This window comes from Notamacropus eugenii, chromosome 1 (genome assembly GCF_028372415.1).
Source record: "Notamacropus eugenii isolate mMacEug1 chromosome 1, mMacEug1.pri_v2, whole genome shotgun sequence".
In the NCBI taxonomy this organism is placed as follows: Eukaryota; Metazoa; Chordata; class Mammalia; order Diprotodontia; family Macropodidae; genus Notamacropus; species Notamacropus eugenii.
The window spans coordinates 644101641-644107832 of NC_092872.1; the positions used below are offsets into that span (position 1 = coordinate 644101641).

Sequence of the window (6192 nt, forward strand, 5' to 3'; positions counted from 1 at the left end):
GAGAACAGTTGCTCTAGCCACTCTGGAAAGCGCGCGCGCGTGTGTGTGTGTGTGTGTGTGTGTGTGTGTGTGTGTGTGTGTGTGTGTGTGTGTGTGTGTGTGTGTGTGTGTGCATGTGTGTGTGTGCGTATGTGTGTGTGTTATGGAGAGGGTAGGTGCTGGGAGGAAATGGCCTGGCCAACAGCCCTTATGAACATGAGCAGGGTGTTCTCTTCAGGTAATCCTATGTGTACTTCTGACCATATATAGGTATTGTTTCCAATTGGGTGCTGAGCTAAAACTGAAAATTCTTACAAATGGTACCAACACAATTAGAGCCTCTTTCCTACCCGGCTCGTTCACATGAGGAAGACCCATTATTCTGGCCTCTCTGGGGAGAGTGCCCTCAGGTCTTAAAACTCTCCATCTGGGCCTACTTATGGCCATGAACACGTCTCTATTTGCCACTTTGCACTTATCCTTTCATGAGCCTATGTGAAGCAGAATGGGACCTGGTAGGGATTGGACATACTAGGTTGTGACCTTGCAGGCTTTGAAATGTCAGGATGGCAAGTCACCAAAAGTCTGGAGTCCATGCCAGATTTTATAGACAACCAAGGCCAGTGAGGAGTGAAATCCTGATGCCCTGCCTGACTTTGCACAGAAATGCCAGAAAGGATGGACAACCTTGCCGCACCTGGAAGTGTATCTGGTGGGAGGTAAATGATTTGTAGCAAAACTTCTATGTTTGAGCTCACTTTCTCATAGGACTTCTTTGTACTTTTCTTCTTGCTAGATCTTAGTAAATATCTCCTTGTAAAATCTAATTTATATTAAGTGATATGGAGGTACTCATAGTTGTGGGTGGCAATAGGGAGAATATATCAGAACTAGGGGTTTGATCTGATAGCATTAGAAAGATACCCCTAAATGCCCTGGAGTACCCCTAGAACTTTGAGAGGGGCATGAGCTTGGGCAGTTGTAGCCTTGCTCTGGGGGTACATTGTAAAAGTCAACACTGAGAAAATAACTGTTAAAAGATATTCTTTGACCTAAAGATCTTACTGCCAGATGAAAAACCCAAGGAGGGCAAAGATGGAAGGAAAGGTTCCAAATATGCCCAAATAATCAGAGCAAAGAACTGAAAACAAAGCAGACATCCACAGATGGGAGAAAGGCTAAACAAAATGCATTACATGAATATAATGGAAACAAAGAAGATGAATTCAGAGAAGCACCAGAAGAGCTTTGAAGTAACTAAAGATTCTGAGAGTCAGAAGTGAGGGATGGCCAGTGCAAAGGCTCAGAGACATAGTATGCCATGGATGAGATCAACTTGGTCGGACTCCAATGTACATAAAGGAAAATATGTGATAAAGCTGCAAAGGTCAGGGTGAGGTAGGAAGGACTTCATGTGCCTTTAGAATTTAAAGTAATAGGGAGCCATTGAACTTTACTAAGAATGGAAGTGACATAGCGAGACTTGTTTCCTTTTCTGTATGATGAGAGGATTGGGATTGGACTGGTTGACCTTTAAAGCTCCTTTTAGTGCTGACTCTATGATCTGGTGATCTCTTCCCATATTCTCAACTACATTTGTCCTCAGTAGTATCGTTCTCCAGTTCCTAATTTCCTCTGCTCTTTTATTCCATTGTGCCCTCTAGAATAGTGCCCCAGCCTTTCTCCTGAAGCCCCATGGGTTCAATTACCTTTAGGCAGATGACTGTCAGGCCTAAATATCCAGCCCTTACCTCTTTCCTAAGCACTAGTCCTGTCACCAATTTCTCACTGGACATTTCAAACTGGATAGCTTATAGGTATCTCAAACCCAAAGTGTCTATGTAGTCAGGAAGTTGTGCTGCCTTATCCTGCCTTAAGACACTTAATAGTTGTGTGACCCAAGTAAAATGAAGGTCATAATATCTCATTAGGGAATTATGAGGATCAAATGAGATGTAAAGTGCCTTGAAAACTTTTAAATCTATGTAAATGTTAGTTATTATGTTAATGAATTTGTAGATCTGGTTCAAAAAGGTGAGAGGGAATTCTAACAGGTGAGGGAACATATTCCAGACATGACACTTGTGAAAAGGCACAGAAATGGAATGTTCTGTACAGGGAGTAGCTAGGATGCTAGTTTGACTGGACTGGAAGGTTCATGAAAGGGGGTAATATGAAATAAGCCTAGAAAGACAGGAGTCATACTCTAAAGGGAATTAAATGCCAGGATGAGGGAGTTACCAATACTGTGTCCTTTAGTCAGAGCACTAGATCTGGAGTCAGGAGAGACCTGACTCTGAATTTCACATCTAACACTTACAAACTGAGTTGTTATTTTCCTGTCAATAAACTTAGGACAATACCTATATTGACAGTACCATAGAGTTGTTTAAAGGATCCAATGCAATAATGTTTGTGTATATAGATCAGCTAGGTGGTGCAATGAATACAGCACAGAGCCCAGAGTCAGGAAGATCTGAGTTCAAATTCAGCCTCAGACACTTACTAGCTATGTGACCCAAGGCAAGTCACTTAACTGAAGCAAATATGGCTCAGTTCCCCATGTGTATAATGGGGATGCACTGGAGAAGGAAATGGCAAACTACTCCAGTATCTCTGCCAAGAAAATTCCACTGACAAGTCCATGGAGTCACAAAGTTGGTCACCAGTAAACAAGATGTGTGTATATGTGTGTGGGAGATTGAATTCTACCCCTCTTTAGCTCCACTGATATAGTCACAGGTGATGAGCTCTTAATGTGTTCCCCAAATTACCATCCTATTATATTTTTATGAAATGTGAACACTTCTCTCCAGTAAGTTGGAAGGGAGCACTGTCATCAGACAATAATGATGTGTAATGCTCCCAGGTAACCCTTGGAAGACAAAGTTGATGTAAATTTGAGAGTTTAGAGCCCTTGAAGATAGAAGCAGCACTCAGAGAAGAATCTAGCTTTCTCTCTACCACTATTTCTCAGCGGAGTTACTGGTATCGAGAAGTAGAATTACTCACCCAGGAGGACATACACCATTCAGCAGCTAGAGGATCAGTTTCAGGAGGATCTGTGGGAGCAACTATTGCAGACATACTCATATCAAGAGACAGTCACTTTTGGTAGCTTCAAGGAGTTGGACTTCGGGCAGCAAAGACAAACTGCTATGTATTCAAGAGAAACCAGTCCTGGCAACAGAGTTGTGTTGCAGAGAGGGGTCCAAGAAGAAAGGACTTTGGGACCCTACATTACTAAAAGAATGAGCAGCCTGGTCACATGTAAATTTCTACGTGTGCTGTACTACCATTGTAGCAAGACAATGTAGTCTAGTTTATGGGGAGAATGCTTTGCAGTCCCATTCTTCCTACACTGTCTCAGTTAAGTGCCTTTGCTTAGAGCTAAACACACCTGACTGCCTATGGGAAGAACAACAGTGGAGGCTGATGAACTGTAGGAGGAGTGGTCTTTGGCATAGATGTCAAATATATGGTGTGTGGCTGCCTTGGGCCCACATCACTCCTGTGTGACCTGATCCAGATAAAATGTAATTGGGGAAATATCTAACAAAATGAAAATATGAGATATATTAATTACATTTTAAAATTAGGTCAATAGGGGGCTTGTAGGGATCTTATATGTTTAATGGATTCCATTTCTGAATCTGACACTCCTGGTTTTCAGGGTACATCCTCAAATCTCAAGTGACTTTCAGCTACTCTAGGACACCGGACTTAGCCCTATAACTTGCTACATCTCCTTTGCCTGGGGCTCTCTGAGGACCCAGTGCACAAGTTTGAGTGCAGAGTCCAGAGGTAACACAACCTATGTAAAAGACTTTATTGTTTGTCCTTTGTTTTCAAAAAGGACCATTGATATCATGGGTGATGACTTTACTTGTGCATGAATTGGATATAAATGGGGTAGAGTTGCACAAAGTTGTCAGCCTCACTCTCTCTTCCAGACAAAAAAGTCCAGTGGTAAGACAAAAGTCGAGGCCTGGCCTTGGCCTGGAATGCAGTGGATGATGCATCTTCAATGACTGACCAAGCTTTACTTGCCCCACAGCACCTGCTTTGGCCTGCTTTCATGGCTACTAGAATAAATTGTTCTCATCCACCCATTCTGTCAAGGGAAATCTTTACATGCTTGGAGTGGATATCCCCCAGCTCACTGATGGATTTAAGGCCTGCCATTTTCCCCTCGACCTGATTTGGCCCATCTGCTCAAAGCTTACCAGGGTGTGGCTGCTCCGAGCGCTATGGCTTCTTAGAGACACAGGTGATAGGTGAGTGCCAGGAGAAACGGCAGCCCCAAAAAGGGCTCACCCTATGCCAGAAGTGCTGGTCCTCCTTGAACACCCATAAACCCCTAAAAAGACCCCTTTGTAAACTTTAAAGAGACAGCACAGCCCTGAGACACAACTAATCAAAAAGTATCTGCCAAATTCAATTTAGTGTGTTCCTGAGGCATCTAGAATCATGCTTTGATCCAAAGAAATGCAACCCTGGTGGTGGGAATGTTTTTTTTTTTTTGCTAATGCTCTTCAAGTCACATCAAAGAAGTAGTCACCGGTAGTATATATCTGCAAAGCAGGCTCTGCTCTAAACCTGGTTTTTTTGTTTCTTGGTAATGAAACTGACAAGTCATAATGGCAAGGGGAGCTAATATAGATGAGGGACCACTCTTCCTCCTCCCATTCCTGCCGCTGCTGCTGTCTAGCCTAAAAGGATTGGTCTCAAAACTAATCTTTGCAGGACACAGCAAATACTCATAGTATTTTGTAGCTGGTGTTGGCTTGAACTACCTAGGAAGAAATGGAAGGTTATAATCTGAGCCAGTGAGGCGAAAAAAGTCAATTACCAGAAAGGATGGAAGTACAACTGTATGAAGAAAAGGAGCCATATGAGCTGGGTGCTATCCCTCAGGGTATAGCTCTGATGCTCATCAGGTGGGTAACCCTGGGCAAATTACTTAACATTTCTAGGCTTCAGGTGGGCCACAGACTATAGAAGTCCTGTTGAGATCTAATTCTTTCAGGCTGTCTCTGTTTTCTGATACCAACCCTTTCTCTTCTGCTTAGTCCCCTATCTTCTGCACTGCCCCATTTCTTGAAGGATTTCCCTCCCTGTAACCTCCAGTGAGAAATAAAGCAACAGGTTTCTCTTTCCAAACAGTGAGTTCTGATAATAGCAATAGGTACTAAGTGAAATAAGGGACACATTTCCCAGACCAGACTAGATGTCCTTAACTTCCTGTGCTCGGAAAGATCAGAAATGGTGAACTCAATGTTGATAGGTTTAAAAAAAAAATAGAAAATACCAAGAAGTCAATAGTTGCCTTCTTATTGGATGCTCTTCAAAGATCTCCACATTTATAATTTCTCCATGATTAAATACCCAGCTGGTTACCAACTCATGTGATGTAAAACTATTTGTACCCAGATGGATGCCACCATTTCTCTTAGAAGAGCCATGTTCCAAGAAATGCTGACATGAATGAGTGGGGAGCACTACCGTGGCTGAGTGTAAAATGAGGGGAGATTCCTGTGCAAGCAACTTCTTTTGCCTCAGTGACGAATATTATAAATCATGATGAGCCTACGTCCCTATTCAAGCTCTTCTGTCTTACTTTTTCATTATTAAAACATTTTTTCTTAAGTATTTTTCTTTTGTCTAGGAAGCATGGTCAGAAGAGACCAGGATTGGTTGAAGCTGGAGGAAGGCCCTCAGGGAAAAACTTCTTTCTGGTTTCTGACTTTCTTAAGGCCTAAGTGACCTTGGACTCCAGGCTGGGGAGAAGGATCATTTTTTAAAAAGTGTGTCACTGAGCCTCTTAGAGTTGTTTTCTGTTCTGCTTTTTCTGTGAACCGGCTGCCACACTGGGTAAATTACAGTGCTCTTGGGGCACAGTTTTTCCATTTGTAAAACAAAGGGTTGAATTAAATTCCCACTCTAAAATGTATTTATTCCTATAGCTAATCTTTTTTGGATTACTGTTTGATTGAAAAAAAAATCAAACTATACTATGAAACATTTAAATGGAAGAATACTAATCTCTGCATATGAAAGGCAGTCTGGTATGGTGGATAGAGGGCTCAACACCAGGAAGACTTGGGTTCAAGTTTCTTTTCCGACATATATACTCCATGTGACCGCAGGCAAGTCGCTTAATTTCTCAGCACTCTAACCAGCTCTCTAGATCACTTGCTACAGAAAAGGTGC

The 6192-nt window shown here is 42.3% G+C and overlaps 1 long non-coding RNA gene across 1 annotated transcript; it reads left to right on the plus strand.

The window, feature by feature from the left end:
* The first annotated feature begins 611 nt into the window (after positions 1 to 611).
* Positions 612 to 5753, plus strand: LOC140520978 (uncharacterized). The gene is made up of 2 exons (XR_011972733.1): positions 612 to 698; positions 5648 to 5753. It is a non-coding gene; the product is annotated as an uncharacterized lncRNA (long non-coding RNA).
* The last annotated feature ends 439 nt before the right edge of the window (positions 5754 to 6192 follow it).